General features: G+C 40.6%; 1 long non-coding RNA gene across 1 annotated transcript in view; it reads left to right on the forward strand.

The window, feature by feature from the left end:
* The window catches only part of LOC136166652 (uncharacterized), a 47,979-nt gene that overhangs the window by 1,848 nt on the left and 28,847 nt on the right, over window positions 1-17,284 (forward strand). Inside the window, exon 2 of the long non-coding RNA XR_010662968.1 lies at window positions 7,690-7,823. This is a non-coding gene — a long non-coding RNA (uncharacterized lncRNA). The remainder of the gene's footprint in view (window positions 1-7,689; window positions 7,824-17,284) is intronic.

Below are 17,284 nucleotides of genomic sequence, written 5' to 3' on the forward strand. Positions count from 1 at the left end.
AAATTGCACAAAGTGAGACCTTTTTGACTTAATGAGAGGGATTAAATTATTGAAAAGATTCTTTCCTCTTGATTCAGTGTTACTTAATGCATACCTTTTAAAAAATTGTCTCTCATGAAAGTCACATAGGTGGGGAAAATTACCCTAAGACAATAGCTACGCATAGTGTTTTGTTAGGTCTGTGGTTTAAACAACAGACTGTTTTGAACATGTCATGCATTCTCAGGAACTAAGGATACAGCAATGAATTTTTTTTTTAGCTTCTCGTCTATGAAAAAGACAATAAAGAAAAATACATATTACATTCCTATGATGATAAGTATTATGGAGAAAAACTAAACAAGATGTGAGATGAAGAGTGCTAGATGGATGGAGGGGAAACCCTATTTAATATCAGGTGATCAGGAAAACCTCTTTGATAAGGTGACAAAGCAGAGCCTGAAGGAAAGCAAGCCATTTGAGTATCTAGGTAAAGAGCATTCCAGGCTGAGGGCAGAAACATGTTCAACAAGGTCTAGGACTATCCAGCCAAGAGGCCAGCCAGCATGGCCAGGGAGGAGGGGATGAAGGAGAAGATGACATAGGATGAGTACGTTGTTTGGCCAGTGTTTTACACATTATCATCATGATGTAGATTTTAAGAGAATCATTCTAGCTACTACATGGAGAATGGTTTTCAGTTCAGTCACCCAGTCATGGCCCACTCTTTGCAATACCATGGACTGCAGCACACCAGGCTTCCCTGTCCATCACCAATTCCTGGGGCTTACTCAAACTCATTGAGTCAGTGATGCCATCCAACCACCTCATCTTCTTATCGTCCCCTTCTCCTCCTACCTCTTATCTTTCCCAGCATCAGGGTCTGTTCAAATGAGTCAGTTCTTTGACTCAGGGGGCCAAAGTATTGGAGTTTTAGCTTCAACATCAGTCCTTCAAATGACTTCAGGACTAATTTCCTTTAGGATGAACTGGCTGGATCTCCTTGCAGTCCAAGGACTCTCAAGAGTCTTCTCCAACACCATAGTTCAAAAGCATCAATTCCTCAATTCCCAGCTTTCTTTATAGTCCAACTCTCATATTCATACATGACTACTGGAAAAACCATAGCTTTGACTAGATGGACCTTTGTTGGCAAAGTAATGTCTCTGCTTTTTAATATGCTGTCTAGATTGCTCATAACTTTTCTTCCAAGGAGCAAGTGTCTTTTAATTTCATGGCTGCAATCACCATCTGCAGTGATTTTGCACCCCCCCAAGATAAAGTCTCTCACTGTTTCCATTGTTTCCCGATCTATTTCCCTTGAAGTGATGGGACTGGATGCCATGATCTTAGTTTTCCGAATGTTGAGTTTTAAGCCAGGCTTTTCACTCTCCTCTTTCACTTTCATCGAGAGGCTCTTTAGTTCTTCTTCGCTTTCTCCCATAAGTGTGGTGTCATCTGCATATCTGAGGTTATTGATATTTCTCCCAGAAATCTTGATCCCAGCTTGTGCTTCATTCAGTCCGGCATTTCACATGATGTACTCTGCATATAAGTTAAATAAGCAGGGTGACAATATACAGCCTTGATGTACTCCTTTCCCGATTTGGAGCCAGTCTGTTGCTCCATGTCCAGTTCTAACTGTTGCTTCTTGATCTGCACACAGATTTCTCAGTAGGCAAGTCAGGTGGTCAGGTATCTCTTTTTGTTTGTTTGTTTGTTTTTTCCTTTATTTTTATTAGTTGGAGGCTAATTACTTTACAATATTGTAGGGGTTTTTGCCATACATTGACATGAATCAGCCATGGATTTATATGTGTTCCCCATCCTGAACCCCCCTCCTACCTCCCTCCCCATCCCTTCCCTCTAGGTATTCCCATCTCTTTCAGAATTTTCCACAGTTTGTTGTGATCCACACAGTCAAAGGCTTTGGCATAGTCAATAAAGCAGATGTTTTTCTGGAACTCTCTTGCTTTTTTGATGATCCAGTGGATGTTGGCAATTGATCTCTGGTTCCTCTGCCTTTTCTAAATCCAGCTTGAACTTCTGGAAGTTCATGGTTCACATACTGTTGAAGCCTGGCTTGAAGAATTTTGAACATTACTTTGCTAGCATGTGAGATGAGTGCAATTGTGGGGTAGTTTGAGCATTCTTTGGGCTTGCCTTTCTTTGGAATTGGAATGAAAACTGACCTTTTCCAGTCCTGTGGCCACTGCTGAGTTTTCCAAATTTGCTGGCATATTGAGTGCAGCACTTTCACAGCATCATCTTTCAGGATTTGAAATAGCTCAGCTGGAATTCCATCACCTCCACTAGCTTTGTTTGTAGTGATGTTTCCTAAGGCCCTCTTGACTTCACATTCCAGGATGTCTGGCTCTAGGTGAGTGATCACACCAGTGTGGTTATCTGGGTCATGAAGATCTTTTTTGTACAGTTCTTCTGTGTATTCTTGCCATCTTTCTTAATATCTTCTGTTTCTCTTAGGTACATACAATTTCTGTACTTTATTGTGAACATTTTTGTATGAAATGTTCCCTTGGTATCTCTAATTTTCTTAAGGAGATTTCTAGTCTTTCCCATTCTATTGTTTTCCTCTATTTGTTTACATTGATCACTGAGGAAGGCTTTCTTGTCTGTCCTTGCTATTCTTTGGAACACTGCATTCAAATGGATATATCTTTTCTTTTCTCCTTTGCCCTTCCCTTCTCTTTTCTTCACAGCTATTTGTAAGGCCTCCTCAGACAACCATTTTGCCTTTTTGCAATTTGTTTTCTTGGGGCTGGTCTTGATCACTGCCTCCTGTACAGTTACACAAACCTCTGTGCATAGTTCTTCAGGCACTCTGTCTATCAGATCCAATCCCTTGCATCTATTTGTCTCTTTCACTGTATAATCATAAGGGATTTGATTTAAGTCATACCTGAATGGTCTAGTGGTTTTCCCTACTTTCTTCAATATAAGTCCAGATTTGGCTATAAGGAGTTCTTGATCTGAGCCACAGTCAGCTCCTGGTCTTGTTTTTGCTGACTGTATAGAGTTTCTTCATCTTTGGCTGCAAAGTATATAATCAATCTGATTTCTGTATATCTGTATGGAGAATGCTAGAGGGCAGGAATGGAAGCAGTCCTCGGGCCATTTCCGTGGTCTAAGTGAGAGAGAATGATGACTCAAACTAGGATATTAGTGGTGTTAGGGATGAGTGTGGTGAGAATTAGATTCTGGTGTATTTTGAAGGATGACCTGTCATTGGTTATGAATTGACTGTGGGTTTGAAAACAAGGTAAAAAGCAGGAAGTTTAAGGGTGAGGTTGAGCAGATTTTGCTGATCTGAAGTGCCCATATTCTGCTGGGGGATGAATGCTCAAGAGTTCTGGCTAAAATGCTACAGAGGAGATAAAAAATGGACACATTTGCTCTTTAGAGTTCTTACTCTCATTTATTGTAACGAGTAATAGTATTTTAGTTTATATCAGAAAAACGCTGATGAAGTGCCCTGATAACAAATGAACTGCTGTGAAAATGCTAAGTGTGTCCTTGCTTGAAAAGTCCAATTAAAAAAAATATTTACGTGTTTATTTGACTGCTCCAAGTCTTAGTTGTAGCATGTGGGATCTAGTTCTCCGACCAGGAATTGAACCACGGCCCCCTGCATTGGGAGCACAGAGTCTTAGCCACTGGACCACCAAGGAAGTCCTGAAAATGCCAGTTTTGAATAAATAACATTTACTTGTGGAAATTGAAACCTCTAATTTCCTTCCAATTGATAGTTGTTTTATAGGAAACTAAAGTGACTCCTAAGTAAATAAGCACATGGTTAAATTTAATGATTCCTATCAGATATAGTGATGCAGATTACAAACTGCGTGGTAATTGCTCCCATAAACATAGACATCTATTTTACCCTAATAAATGTCTATCCTTGCCAATTCTTTTTTTTTTTTTTTTAATCCTTGCCAATTCTTGATTCCCAATACTAAAGGCGAGGGTTTTATCAGCATTCCTGGCCTTTCCTGTACTCATTTTGTACATTTCTCTACCTTTCTTCTTTATAGTTCCCAACCTATTTTGTTAGGATTCCACTTGGCAGGTTAGATTTCTGTGGAGATATGATTGAAAGAAAGGATGCCCCTACTCCTGCTTCTCACTCAAGAAGCTACTGAAATTCCATCTTTCCCAAGAAAATCTTTTGGTACCTCACTGGAAAGTGAATGATGTGTCTACCAATCCTATATATTAACGAAAAAATACGATAGACTTGGAGTCCATGAACTCCTAACCCAACAGACCTTTGGTCTGTCAGGTGATAACAACTAGAGAGGAGAACAATCAGCTTTGGCCGTGCCCTAAACAAGATGAGATTTATTTACTTTTCCCATGCGCTCTCAAGCCAAAGACTATAAAACTGCTTTAGTAATACAACTCCTGTGAGAACTCTCTGATAGAATTAGTGATATCACAGTGAATTTTCAAAAGAATGTACTTGAAATTTATTGTTCAACTTGAACTTCATATGAATAAGTTACCTTTATTTAAAAGCAACTCATTCATTTTGAAAGGAACTGTATCTTGGCTGTAGTTTGAGATTGCAAGCAGAAAGAAGGAAAAGAGTTGGGGAGTGGGACACCCCTGCCACCTAGTGGTCATTCTGAAATATGTCAGTTCTTTCAAAGCACGGACAGCTGGAAAGGAACTGAGTTGGTAAAGGAAACATCCGGCGAGTGGTCTGAACTGGGGAAACTTCCATTCCCTCCTCCCTTGTTAGAAAGGGATGTTCATGAGTCTTTTTAAATAGTCACCGATAAAACAAGGTATTAACAGAATTAGTCCCTGAGAGCTGTTCTTCCTTTGTGTGTTCAGAAGAATTAGAGCACTGACAAACGGCAAATGTTGTTAGGTAAACATGGACTGTCACCAAATCTCTAGTATGAAGTAGCAGCTCCAGAAGGAAGCTGGAAGTGCACCAAGTGAGCAGAGAGGGACTGCAGTGATGCAGGACCCTCCACGGTGGTCACTGCAGCAGCAAGTCCAGGGGCAGAGCAGAATTAGAAGCAAGGCCGGTGGGGACAATGATGATGAAGTCACATAGACTCAGGATCAGCAACAGCCCTGGAGACCATGGTCTTGGGACTGTGGAACTGCCTAATTCAGGATAAACTCAGAAAATCATAAAAATAGTTTTTATGAAGCACATACTCCATCCAGGCAGTGCTTTGCATGCGTTATCTCATAATAGTACTGTGGAGTAGATATTGTTGCCCTGTTCTTCTGCTCTTCTACCAGCCACTCATACTTCTACTCTACTTCTTTCCTCTACTCATTTTGTACATTTCTCTTTCTTCTTTATAGTTCCCAACCTATTTTGTTAGAATTCCACTTGGCAGGTTGGATTTCTGTGGGGATGTGATTGAAAGAAAGGATGCCCCTACTCCTGCTTCTCACTCAGGAAACTACTGAAATTCGATCTTTCCCAAGAAAACCTTTTGGGACCCCACTGGAAAGAGACTGGTGTGTCTACAATCCTATATATTAATGAAAAAATATGATAGACTAGGAGTCTATGAACTCATTCAGCTGGGACACTGGCTCCCTGGTGCCTCTTTCTCCATGTGGTCTGTTACCAATTTCCCGAAAGAGTGACATGAGTGGTCCAAGAAAGCAAAAGTGGAAGCTGCCAGGCCTCGTAAGACCTAGTTAACTAGCCCAAAGTCACAGAACTAGTGAAATTTAGAGCCAAGGCAGTTTGATCTGAGTTTGCACTCTTCATTACCATGTTCTCCTGCTTCCCTAAGGGAGAGAAAACATGGGGTTCAATTCCTCTAATGTTACTGACTATTGTATTGAGGGATAGTTGTGCATTTGAGCTCTAAAGGTGGTTAAGATCTGGTTTTAGATCTGCCACCTACTTGTAGGAAGACACTTAACCTTTCAGGAACTAATTTTCCTTCATTGTAAACTAGGGGAGAGATAAAATGGTGACTATTTCATAAGTTGCTGTTGAAGATTCATTGAGATAATATACAATTTTTGACATGTGGCAAATGAGATGGCTTGCCTGCACAATGGCTGCCAGCACTTCTAATCGTTGTAAGGATCACTGCTCCTCCCAACAAGAGATGGAATCTATTTCCCTTCCCCTAGAATCTTGTTGGGCTTCTGACTTGCTTTGACCAGTAGAATGTGGCAGATGTGTCTTTGAATGTGGCCAGTTCCAAGCCTAGGTCTTACAAGGCCTGGCAGCTTCCACTTTTGCTTTCTTAGACCACTCATGTCACTCTTTAGGGAAATTGGTAAGAGACCACATGGAGAAAGAGGCACCAGGGAACCAATGTCCCAGCTGAATAGCAAGTGTCCCAGTCACGCAAGTGAGCCATTGGGACCTTAACTAACCTGCCAACCTATAGAATCATGAGAAAAAAATAATTCACTGTGAAACTACCAAGTTTTGGGATAGTTTGTTATGCAGCAAATAGAAAGTCCTCAATAAATGACATCTATGAGGGATTCAACCAAATGTCTGGTTTATCTTTTCTTGGGTCACTGTTTGTTTTTTTTCCCTCCTTTCACTGGAACAGACTGAGAAAAGCATGAGTTTTATGTGCAGGTGAATGTTGCTTATTACAGGTATACCTTGTATTTTTATTAAAACAATATTGCTGGATATCTACTCAGGAAGACTTTGTTAGCGTTTCAGATTGCTAAATATATTTGAAATAATGTAGAAGCATATATCTTCAAACATTTACAATTAGGACTTTTCACTAATTGGTTATGGTGGGACCTTCCAAAACCTTAATACTGGAGGAGTTGAGGCATGAACAGAGACCTGTCCTCTTAATCTAGCATCTGAAAGCCTTGAGAATGATACTGCACTCTGACCCTTATCCTCTTTATATCTCTTTCCCTAAATTCTTTTTTTCTGTCCCTTTGTGTCTTTCTGTCTAAACTCTCTTTTTCTGTCCCTTCTTACATGCCTTTTTTGTCTCTTTTCTTTATTTAATGATTATGTAAGATCTTCCCTACTGAAATGTAAGTTCCAAGAGGGAGATTTTTACCTATTTTGTTCTCTACAGAACATTCTTTACTTAGAACAATGCTTCGCACACAGAAGGTATGCCACAAATGTGTGTTGAATGAATTAAATAAGGCATGTAAAAGCACTTAGAATAGTGTCCAGCTTAGGGTAGATGATGCTGAATAAATACAACCTATGACAATTCAGTAGTGTAACACATGAAATCATTCACATTTATCTTTTAAATGTTCTGCTGTTTTTGTTCTTTCCTCACTTTTCTTTCCACTTTATCCCTTCTTTTCTTTTTCTTTCATTGCATTTATCCTCCTGCCCTTACTTGTAGCCTGTCAGTGACTCTCACTGGTGATGTTTCACCCTACCTTAGAGGATGGGCAGAGAAAAGTTTTGGAACTTTGTCTTGGATGATAAGTAACTGACTTAGGAGCACACATAAAATTCTGCTGTTGAGGTGAGTTAAATTCTGGTATTACTGGATATTTTAACTATACGCCTAGATAATGGAAAACAACCTGCTTATTAAGTTATAGTCTAACAAATGCCTGACTGCACATGTTTCTGGGTGTGTGGGTGTTTCTAGTGCCTTTTGGTGAGTAACTGCTACTCTTGGCAGTAGAGATGTGAGCAGAATCAAGCAGAATTGATTTAGCTAATTTTCTCTTTCTCTCTTTCTCCATAAGGCAGTGGAAATGTACTGCCACGTGTTGTGGAGCAGTTCTTTCTCAGGCTGGTAACATTACAGAATTCCTGTTGAAATGCAAGCTGGACTGGTGGATACCAGATTTTCAACTCCTCTCATGAGCTGTTTGTCAAGGTAAATCCTATATATTTAAAAATCATAGGGAAGCTTTGAACAGATCATCAGAACCAGTTATACAAATGTCTCTGTCTCCTCCAATAATCACTCGTGTAGGAAGATCTCTCTCCTCTTTCCTGCTAGTCTTTCAAATTCAAAGCAGAAGTTTCATGAATCTGTAGGCCAGCGGCTGGATAGCTTGAGCTGAGTACAAAACAGTATTGGTGCAGTTCTCAACACAACCTCGTTTTTGTTTCTGTTAGGCTAATAGGTGGTTCAGACCTCTTAGTCCTGCTAATGCTTAATAGAGTCCTGTATATGTAGATATTAATATATGTATATACATATAAATGGGCTTCGCTTGTGGCTCAGCAGTAAAGAATCTCCCTGCCAATAATGGAGACATGGGTTTGATCCCTGGAGTGGGAAGATCCCTTGGAGAAGGAAATGGTAATCCACTCCATATTGCCTGGGAAATCCCATGGACAGAGGAACCTGGCCGGGTGCAGTCCATGGGGTCACAAAGAGCTGAAGATGACTTAGCGACTAAATGACAACAATACATATGTGTGTGTGTGTGTGTGTGTGTGTGTATTCATATAATATATTTCCTGCATATATTCTGTTACATAAGACCACTGTTTTAAAAATCGGGAGTTGAAAGGAGAAAGGGTGAGTCTGTGAAACTCCTATCATTTTTTTTCTCAAAATTGCTTTTAGCCACTCTGTTTTCTTTCCTACCTCAAACATCTGTTCATCTTATAGGTAGTAATTTACCAGGCCTCTTTACTAGGTTAACCAACCCAATAAATTAACCTAGACTCAGGGTAGTGAGATTTTGAGGCATTCAGACCAATGATTTGCAAACACGTTAATTGGCATAATTATCATAATACACCTAACTCTTCCATTCCACTTCTTGTGGGAAGAGAGTTTGATAATAGCAAAGAACTAGGGAGGAACAAGATAGCTACACCAAATGGCAACATCATAACGTTTATGCATGAAGTACATGGTGAAACCAGAAAAACAGCTACATTTGACCCATGAAATAACACATATGAGAAGGGCTCTATTTGAAACTTAAGACGCTGTTAAGTCTCCTTAGTGAAGTCTCTCAGTCATGTCCAACTCTTTGCGACCCTATGGACTGTAGCCTACCAGGCTCCTCCATCCATGGGTTAGCCTCCCTCAAAATCATTCTTCTTGAAAACTATAGAAATTTCAGTGATCTATATTGTCACATGCGTGGCAGGAAATTTGTGTCATTGCCAAACTTTGCATGGCAAAGTTTTTGATAATGGGCAGCACTGCACTTTATTTTTTTTGAAGACTATAAAATTTTAATCACTCTTAATAATTAACAAAGGAAGCTATTAAGTACTTAGTCATACATGGAAATGAAAGTCCCTGGCCTTGCATGGCATTTGCTCTAAGAGTTGAAGAAAACTCATGTTTTGACCTCTTTATGTTTCATCAGGAAGACTCTAGTGGGCTACAGCTAAGAAACCTGCTGCCCCAAATGACCACAACAGCTTTATTTCTGAGCCTTCTCTGGTCTGTATTTTTGAACCTGTAACTTTCTTTCAAGTCTTTTTGTAATGATCTCATTTCTACATTAAAATGACAACTCTATGGTGGAAATATAATAAATGAATATAACCTTTCCAGGGAGTATTTGGCAGAAATTCAAAGTCTTAAATATATGCATCCCCATTGACCTGACAATGTTACTCCAAAAGAGATACTTATGATATGAACAAACACGTGTGTACAAAGATGTTTATTAGAGCATCTTTTAAAAATATTTTTGTATTAGATAATTTTATACTAGAAACTTTCACAACTCTAATTTTATTTATTTATTTATTTTCATAACACCAGTTTTAAAAAGTAGGACATTATAAAGTATGTATGGTATAATCATTTTTATCTAAAGATTTATATTTATAGAAAATGGACAGAGGTATATATAATGTGATGTTAACAGTGATTATCTTTTTTGTGTTATTACAGACTCTTTTCAAATGTACACAATAAACATGTATTAATTCTATAGTAAGAAAAAACTATTTAAACATATTTAAAATTAAAGAACATCCCTTTGGCAGCAGTAGGTGTAAGAATATGAATGAGGGAGATTGCATGAGAGCTTATTGCAGTGAATCAGGCAAAAGACAATGTGAAGAATATGGCAGTGCAGATAGAGAAGGAAAAACTTACTGAAGACATATTCAGTAGTCCTCTGAGAACTATAAACACACCACACCTCCCAGTCACTAATATCACTGATCTTTTAAAAGAGCCAACATGAAAAATAAAATAAAATAAAATAAAAGAGCCAACATGATTCATCTGTATCTTTATGTGCTGTGTGCTTAGTCACTTCAGTTGTGTCCGACTCTTTGTGACCCCATGGACCATAGCCCACCAGGTTCCTCTGTTCATGGGATTTTCCCAGCAGGAATACTGAATGGGTTGCATTTTGTTCTCCAAGGGATCTTCCTTGTATCCTTATAGTACCTTCTAATATGCATTTAAAGAAACTCAGAGCCATCTCTGATGATAAGGTTTTGGTTTTCTGACTTGTTCAGCTGGGTTGATGGAGAACCAGTTGACTAAGAAAGAGAATTAAGAGGAGGACTGGATTGTGGAAGGACAAAATCAATGGAGTTTTGGATGTGTGGAGTTTGAGGGATTTTGGGGACATGTACTAAGCTGTGGTACACGAATCTAAAGCTCATTTCTGGTTAGGAGATAATAGAATTAGGGATCATCAGTAAATGAATGCTTGTTGAAACCAGATGGCTACTAAGGTTACCTGTAGAGTGAACAGTGAGAAAAGGGCTGAGCAGGGAACCTTGTGGAACCATAACAGTTCAGGGCAGGAGGAGGAAGAGGAGATCCCTGAGAAGACTGAGGAGTGGTGAACTAGGCCAGCCTATAATAGAGTGGTTCAAAGCCTATTACAGGTTCAAAGCCTGGCAAGAAGGACCAGTTGGACAGGTTCAAGATTGCTTTCATTTTAGCTTACTCCCTAATGTGCAAGCAAACACTGAATGAATAGATGCTGGGGTTTCTTCTGCTCCTCATGGAGTTTTTTGACCAGAGTTCAGGGGTCAGTGCTGTCTCTCTGAAGTCTGATCTGCCCCTCACTGCTCTTCAGGCTGGGGAGGGGGCTGGCAGCCCTCAAGGATCCAGGTATTACTACTTAAGGTAATTGCTCGCTGTTCACAGGCACTTCCTCGTGTGTTCTGCCTTCTCACTGCCTCTTAGCCTCTTCTTACTGCCATGCAGGCTTGGCTGCGGCATTCCACAAGTGGCCAGAGGGGTTCGGAGGGAAAAGGCAGTTAAGGGAGGGGAGAATTTCAAGAAAGGAATTGTCAACAATATCAGACGTCAGCGAGGTGAAATAATATACTGCCGCTGCTGCTGCTAAGTCACTTCAGTCGTGTCTGACTCTGTGTGATCCCATAGACGGCAGCCCACCAGACTCCGCAATCCCTGGGATTCTCCAGGGATTCTCCAGAGAACACTGGAGTGGGTTGCCATTTCCTTCTCCAATGCATGAAAGTAAAAAGTGAAAGTGAAGTTGTTCAGTCGTGTCCGACTTCTAGCGACCCCATGGACTGCAGCCCACCAGGCTCCTCCATCCATGGGATTTTCCAGGCAAGAGTACTGGAGTGGGGTGCCATTGCCTTCTCCGAGTAATATACTACATTTGGCAATTTAGGGCTATTTGCGACCATATACATAGGGTACTGCCAAGCTCAGTTTCCCATGAAAATAATTTTCAGTCTCATGAAATATAATCCAAATATTTATTTTAGATATAGTATTTTGTTATGGCAGCCTGAGATGACTAAGACATCCACCCTGCCAGATTCCCTCCTTTATGATGATTTCCTCTTAGTGCCCTACTGTCCCTTCTAACAGTTGGGCCTTTTTAAAGGAACTAAAAGGTCCATCATGCAGATTGTAGCATATTCCATTTGTGGGCTGTGTTCAACATCTTTTCCATGGGGCTATTGTGTCCCATGCACATCCAGGAATGCAGCTGGGTACCAATTTCATAGTCCCTACACCTTCCTAACAGGTGAGACGACTACGGGATGTTGGTCTTCTCGGAGTGTACGGTGGACTTCTAGGTAACTCACATCTATCAGGGCATCCCTGACTCATGGAACGCTCTTGCCCTTAAGTGGCAGAGTAAAAGAAACATATTCAGATAGAAAATGTGAATCTGCAGCAATAAATTAAAAGTACTTGATTTTATAAAGCAGGGCATTTGTCAGAGGCTATAATGCTTAGACTCTCCTGCAAGGAATGAGCCAACTTCACTCTTACATTTGTTGGCTCAGCTTCATTTGGGGCCCCAAACTGAAGCAGTATAAATATCCATATCTTTTTACATCTGTCATTGTTTGTTATTTGGTTTTCCATCTGCCCTGTTCTGGAGCAAGAGGAGGAAGAGAAGACAGAGGGAACTAGTGAACTCTTTAGAGGAATAGTGCCAAATATTAAATCCATAAACAAAATAGATTGAGCCAGAAAGAATGAGTCAGAGACGAATGAAGCATGAAAGCAGGGAGTGTCAAACTGGGAAAATATCACCTTAAAGTGCTGACTGAATGCTCCTGCTCCATTTGTGATTGGCCCTGTACGTCTGATCAGCACAACTAGGTTCCTGTACTCCTTGCGCCTCACTGCCCTGTTGAGTGCATTTCCATTGTTTCCTCATATTGAGCCCTTAGACTCGTTTATATAATGCAGGCTGCTGACCCATGATGAGATGGTCCTTTCCTCTGCTGATAATGATCCTGTCACACCAGGTTCCTATTTCACTGGAGTGTGAAGAGAGTTAGGCTGATTGATTGAGACCAAGCTGGAGTGAAATAAGGATTTCACTAGAGAGTCCCTTGGTCTTGCTGCATAATAGTACCTCAGATGGTGCTTAAAACTGGGAGTTACCCTGAATGCCCGACTTTCTTTGGGAAGGTGTAAACAGCACTGGGTCTGATGTCTTTTATTTGGTCTACCTATGGTTTGGATGTTAGTTGCCAGCATTTAAAAATAGGGATATTCCACATCCAATTTTCCTGTTTCTTTTTACAACTGGAAGACCTGAAACTTTGGCCTGACAACCGCTCCCAGAAATGACTGGCTGATGCTGACTGGGTCACTGTCATCTGGGGGGGACATGTGTTCTCCCGGTGGCCACAGTCCTGGCTGCTGCACTCATTTATGTTGGTCGCCAATGACCCTGAGCTTGTGTACTGTGATCTATAGGAAGGACGCGTAGGGGAGGAAAATCTTTTCTCCTCTCCCCTTCTAGGTTCATGACTTTGCGTGAGAATCAAGGTGATAAGACATAGATTAACAAGAGAAGAAAACCAGTTTTAATTACACAGGTACACATGGAAGTTTTGCAAAGAAATAAAACTCAAGAAAGTGGCCAGATGTCTGAGGCTAGACAAAGGAAAAGGGTTTTGGGCTTCTGGATAGGAGATGAAGGTTATGACAAAGTGAGAGGAGGAAATATAATTGTCTTGTTATGTAGACAAGAGTTTCTTAGGTAATAAAAGTTGTCTTTCTTCCTGGTACAGAGACACCTTTATAAATGGAAAGTTCCTTCCTAAATGTAAATTTCCTTTACAAAAGGGGAAATTTATACTCTAGTTTTAAGCAGTTGAGAAGATGAAGAGCTTTTCTTGCTTTTGCTGGTATTCCAATTGCCTTTAACTTAAAATAATCAGCATGCCAAAAAGGCATATTTTTGAATGGCATATTATGGTACTCTTCAGAAAGAAACTAGCATTAATTGAATTCTGTGCATGAACCACTGTGTCTTGTGACTTGCACATATGATCTCACTTGATTTCCTAACAACCCAGTAAGATCTGAGCTCCAGCGCAACAGGAACCATGCCTGTGATGGGTTCAGGACATGCTACCTCAAAATATGGCACCTTGGCATATTGGATATTTTAAGCTGAAGGAATTTGAGAACACAGCAGAAACAGGAAGGTCACTCTGCCCTTCTCCCCGCCCTTTTCCCTTGAAACAGGTCATAAAACCTTCATAAGAGAAGTGTCCTCCCTGTAAAGATTTCCCCTGCTACTGAAAGTAGCATATTCCTGTGAAGTCTTTTGTAAGCCGAAGTGGCATAAGGTGAAGAAGCAATTACCTCAGGACACATCTTGCTAATGGATGCATGAAGTCAATCAAGAAAAAGCACAGATACTCACAGACATTGTTCAAAGCTAGGGTACTCAGATGCTGAGATGCTGAGTGTAGTTCCCAGGGAAGAAGCCTGGCGTAGCCACTCTGCTCTGGGTGCTCTGGGTGTGAAGCATTTGCTTCAAAACAAATGCTAAGTGCTATTTTCTTTTCTTTTCTTTTTTTTTGTCTTTTTCTTTCTTTCCTTTTTTTTTTTTTTTTTTAAAAAAAATGAAGATCCTTTTCAGATTTTTTTCAGTTATCAGAAACAGGAAAATGTGGGTCTTCTGTAAAACTGAAGTGGCATAAAGCCAGCTTTCGAAAAGCAGGGCATATTTGTACTTGAAATGTGCATCCTTATTTCTGAAGACAAAGGGATCCTGAGAAGAATTCTAACAAGCAGATCTTGTTTAATTTCACTCCTACTCCTTAACATTCCCTGTTCCTCCCTGACTGTCCCCTCTCCATCAAACCTAGCATTAACATCTCAGGTCTGACTGTTTCTTGGGGGCTTCATTTCCTTATGAAGCCACCCATGTAACATAAAACTTGTGTGTGCATTCTCAGTTGCTTCAGTCATGTCCGACTCTGTGTGACCCTATGGACTGCACCCTGCCAGGCTCCTCTGTCCATGGGATTCTCCAGGCAAAAATACTGGAGTGGGTAGCCATGCCCTCCTCCAGGGAATCTTCCTGATCTAGGGATCGAACCTGCATCTCCTGTCTACCTGCATTGGCAGGTGGGTTCTTTACCACTAACTCCACCTGGGAAGCCCCAACGTAAAACTTATCTTTCATTAATTTGTATGCTTTTCTCCTGTTAATCTGTCTATATCAGTTTAACTTTAGACCCAGCTAGGCACCCTAAGAGAGTCAAGAACATCTTTTTCCTCGACACTGTGAGAGTACCCTGCACTCAGTATAGGTAAAGCTACATGGTAGGAGTTTTGAATGGATGAATGTACCCATGAGCACATAAATAAATGAATGTAGCATTTTAATTCTATTTTTGTTGATGAGAAAATTAAGGCCCTAAACAGTTAAATAACTTAATCAGACTCAGAACCAATAGAGGTTGCAGTTGGAATTTAAAGATGAGGCTGCGTGACTCCAGAGGTCCACTGTGAAGGAAAAGCCTGTGGGTCTCTGAGGGCTATGTGCATGGTAGGTACTTTGTAAGTACTTACCAAACTGGTTGAAGACGTGCAGACATATTTTCATGAGTACAAAAAGAAGATTGCAAGCATGGTTCTTAGCTTCTGAAATTTATTTAAAACATCCTGGTGTCTGAGTGGGTGCCTTGGACTTTGGGTATTATAATAAAGAGTCTCTGTAGTAGAGGGCAGCCATTGCATGTGACAAGGAGGCCATGGTGTTTCTGTCTGCAGCTGACTTGTGTCCCATAACTGTGGTAAAATCCCAAAGTTAATTCTCTGCACATCTAAGGAACTTCCTCCAGGGTTTTAACCATGTCCTCATGGTGCTTGGTTACTGCCCTGGAGCCCAGAGCTATGCTCAGGGATCAATGTAATTCAGTGCTTTTAGTGAGGCTTATGAAGAGGACTTGAAGCAGGCATAAGAAACATGCCCCTCGAAATGAAGTCCCTTTCAGGGAGAAGGGATTGGCCTGGATGAGGGAAATGGAGGAGTGGGGGAAGAGGGTATCTTTGTGGCTAAGTTTCCAATTCTTTGTTGATTATTCCTATATTGATCTATAATTCCTATATTGATCTATAATTGATCTATAATTTTATAGAGCTATTGATCTATAGCTCTCAAACAAGTCTAATAATTCTAAGAACTGTTAGATATTTCTTACAGACCTTTGTGTACCATGACTCTGAAACCAGCATATGGAAAATGAGCATGTTGTATTTTTGCCCATCAACCAGTCTTTCAGTGTTTTACATTAGTGGTTATATATTCTTTCACTTATCAACGCTTAAACTTTTGAGTTTTATTTTTTTAAAAATTTTATTCATTTATTCATATTAAGTTTTGACTGTGCTGGGTCTTTGTTGCTGCATGGGCTTTTCTCTAGTTACGGCGAGCGGGGGCTACTCTCTCTCTAGTTACAGTGCACTGGCTTCTCATTGTGGTGGCTTCTCTTGTTGCAAAGCATGGACGCTAGAGCATAGGCTCAGTAGTTGTGGTGCTTGGGTTTAGTTACCCTGCAGCTAGTGGGATCTTCCCGGATCAGGGATCAAACCTGGGTCTCCTGCATTGGCAGGTGAATTCTTTACCACTGAGCCACCAGGGAAGCCCCTGGAGTTTTCTACTGTTATCAGATAAAACTTGGGTCAGCTCGCCCACGATGCAGTAAAGACAGTTTACTTCACTGGGTGGTGAAGGAAATATAGTGTTTATTGCAGGGCCCAGCAGGGAATACAGGTGACTCATGCTCAAAAGACCCAAACTCCCCAATAGCTTTCAGAGAAGGATTTTTAAAGGCAGCATTTGGGATGAGGGCTTCAAGGTGCATAACTTTCTTTGGATTGGTTGGTGGTGAGGTAATGGGGTGATGTCTCAGGAATCTTAATCATTAACCTTCTGGTTTCACCCAGTCTGGGCTCTACGTGTTTATGGTCAGCATGTACTTAACCATCCTCCATCTGAGTGGAGTCTTAGTTTCTGAAGAATTCAGAGATATCCATCACATTGTTAGATATATCCCTGGAGGAGGAATTAGGACTAATACACTCATGTTTTCTTCTCCAAGGCTGAAAACATTAGTTTATGTGGAGGTTACCAATTGGTGGCCCAAACCCCAAATCTAGTCCATAGATATGTTTTGTAGGGTCACACAGTGTTTTCCATTAAAAGAAATTAGTTAAGGTTTAAAAATCAGGGATTTATACACACACACACACACACACACACACACACACACACACACACACTTACAGATAAACACACAGCCAAATCTTTCAATGTTTCAAGAAAAATAGGTTGGCAGCAAGGCGCCCAGTTTCCTCCCTGGCAATCTTTGTCATTAACCAACAAAGAGGAGCTGTGCAGGTCCAAACCAGCCTAGCCCCCAGCCAGCATTCTAGACAAATGTAGCCATATGAGTGAGCCCAGGCAAAACCAGCAGAAAAACTACCCAACAAACCCATAAAATAGCGAAAAGTAATATACTGTTGTTGGTTTAAGCAACTACCTTGTGGGGTGATTTGTTATGCAGTATAGTTGACAGATACAATACTGATACAATTCGCACAGTCCCCATCTGCCTGCTTCAGTTATGTTACTCATTTATGTT

The sequence above is a fragment of the Muntiacus reevesi genome, chromosome 4 (assembly GCF_963930625.1).
Source record: "Muntiacus reevesi chromosome 4, mMunRee1.1, whole genome shotgun sequence".
Classification (NCBI taxonomy): Eukaryota; Metazoa; Chordata; class Mammalia; order Artiodactyla; family Cervidae; genus Muntiacus; species Muntiacus reevesi.